Source organism: Furipterus horrens, unplaced genomic scaffold (assembly GCF_987537825.1).
Source record: "Furipterus horrens unplaced genomic scaffold, mFurHor1.1.pri manual_scaffold_6, whole genome shotgun sequence".
Taxonomy (NCBI): Eukaryota; Metazoa; Chordata; class Mammalia; order Chiroptera; family Furipteridae; genus Furipterus; species Furipterus horrens.
The window spans coordinates 121,379,812-121,382,677 of NW_028327176.1; positions in this window are offsets into that span (position 1 = coordinate 121,379,812).

Below are 2,866 nucleotides of genomic sequence, written 5' to 3' on the forward strand. Positions count from 1 at the left end.
ATTTTTATTTGACACATTTTTCCCTTTTAGATATAGAGACGAAGTTTTCTTTAAAGATTAGCTTTTTACTTTGTCCAAGTTCACATTGTATGATGAAAAACTGAGTAGGCTGAATTGACGGGAGCCTAATAGTATCAGCTTCAAGTCAGGGTCTAGGAATCATTGGATTACCCGGTCCATAGGACCAGACAAAGGCATGAGGGTGTCCTGAGAAGGCTAAACATTTAGTACCCCTTCAAATCATGAATATATTCAATCTCTTTTGAGCCTTTAGTCAGAAAATCAGATTTTTCTGCTAATAAAAACTGCATGTTCACTTCTCAGGTTCAAAATAAGGGATTTGTTATATGCATTCACTTCATGTACTTCTGAGCCAGTCAGCATCTTAGGAGGTATATGAAAGGGTTTAACTTTAGATAATAAGCCAAGCCAATCATCTTGGGAAATACCCTCATGCCATATATTATTTGGTTTCAGAGCAGCAGCTGACTATGCCTGACAACTTGCAAAGAGGGAAACTCTTGTTACTTGGTTAAGTGTCTTGGAATTGTTCCATTAAATTTGCACAAATTCCTAACAGAGATGAACAGGACTTGGTGGAAAGTGTTTAAATTTGCTAGGGGCACTCTCTATCTGCTAGATCAAGACCACTTTCATCAATTATGTAAGTCACAGGGAAAACCTCAGTTAACTGATACCATATTTCTAATTTACTTTAGTGACTTTTTAAAAATATCTTTTAATCTAGATCTTGTTCAGATTGCTAATGGCTTGAGCCTATAAAAATCTGAGTTTCCTGACTATAATCAGACCCAAATACTTCCTTAAGTATTATTTGATAAAAAATAAAAATTTAATATATGCTTTTCATAAAGATACTTGTCTATGAAAAAGAGACTTGGCATTCAAGTTCATGAATATCATCAATTTTAAGAAGATAAAGTAAATCCTATCCCACAAGAAAGTGGAAACAACTGTTTTGAGCTGGTTTTTGCATTGCACAAATCTATAAAGAATTCCTTAAGGATCAGTACAAGTCTAAATTTAAGCTTTCAGTCTCATAAAACAATTATTTTAATTAAATACAGAGATTCTCCACCGACTTTAATCCTCAACGTTTAAGACTTTTTGAAAAAGGCATTAAAGTGAGTGGCAATAATAAAGATGCTGACAAACTCATGCCCATGGAGGGCAGAAAATGAGTTTTCTTTTTTTAAAGTATATTTTATTGATTATGCTCTTATAGTGTGCCAAGTTTTCCCTCTTTGTGCCCCTCTGTCCAGTACCCACCTTCCCTCCAGCAATTCCCACCCTTAGTTCATGTCATTGGGTCATATGTGTAAGTTCTTTGGCTTCTCCCTTTCCTATACTATTAACATCCCCATCTATTTTGTTCCTGTCAATTATGTTTCTTAATCCCTGCGCCTTTTTTCCCATTCATCCCTTCCCCCTGACAGCTGACAATCCTCCAAATAATCTTCGTACCTATGATTCTGTTTCTGTTCTGGTTGTTTGCTTAGTTTGTTGGGTTTTTTAAGATTCGGTTGTTGGTGTTTGTGAATTTGTTGCCTTTTTAATGTTTATGGTTTTGATCTTCTTTTTCTTAAATAAGTCCCTTTAACATTTCATGTAACAATGGCATAGTGATGATGAATTCCTTTAGCTTTACCTTGTCTGGAAAACACTTTATCTGCTCTTTCATTCTAAATGATAGCTTTGCTGGATAGAGTAATCTTGGTTGTAGGTCCTTGCTTTTCATCACTTTGAATACTTCTTGCCAGTCCCTTCTTGCCTGCAAAGTTTCTTGTGAGAAATCAGCTGATAGTCTTATGGGAACTCCTTTTTAGATAACCCTCTGCTTTTCTCTTGGTGCTTTTAAAATTCTCTCTTTATCATTAACCCTTGGCATTTTAATTATGATGTGTCTTGGTGTGGTTCTCTTTTGGTTCAACGTGTTTGGGGCTCTCTGTGCTTTCTGGACTTGCATGTCTATTTCCTTCACCAAATTAGGAAAATTTTCTTTCATTACTTTTCAAATAAGTTTTCAATTTCTTGCTCTTCCTCCTCTTCTTCTGGCACCTCTATGATTCAAATGTTGGTATGTTTAAAATTGTCCCAGATGTTCCTTAGCCTATCCTCATATTTTTTAAATTCTTTTTTCTTCATTCTGTTCTGGTTGAATGTTTATTTCTTCCTTATGTTCCAAATCATTGATTTGAATCCTGGCTTCCTTTCCCTCACTGATGGTTCCCTGGGAATTTTTTTTTTATTTCACCTAGTGTAACTTTCATTTCTTCCTTTATGTCATCACCACACTGAATGAATTCTCTGAGCATCCTTATCACCAGTTTTGAACTCTGCATCTGATAGGTTGGCTATCTCCATTTCATTTAGTTCTTTTTCTGTGGTTTTGTTCTGTTCTTTCATTTGGGCCATATTTCTTTGTCTATTCAATTTGGCAGCCTTCATTTTTGTTTCCATATATTAGGTAGAGCTGCTTTTACTCCCTGTCTTAGTAGCATGGTCCATGTAGCAAAGGCACCTTTAAGTTGTATGGCATGGATTCTTAGGTAGTCACCAGGGTGGGGCAAACCACTTCATTGCTTTGTGGCTCTGTGTGGGGGGAGGGCTCAGAGAGAGGACAATGGCTTCTGGAGGTTTGCCTGGCACTTGACCCATTTCCAGTCATTTCACACACTTCCCATATGTGACTAGTACCCTTCCAGCTGTATCACTGGTGGTGAAACCTAAAGTGGGTGGGTTTGCATATATTCTAAGTCTGTGCAAACCCTTTAAGTAATTAAAATCCAGTAGTTTCTTCCATCACCCCAAACCCCGCCGGTTTTTACAGCTAGAGGTAATGAGA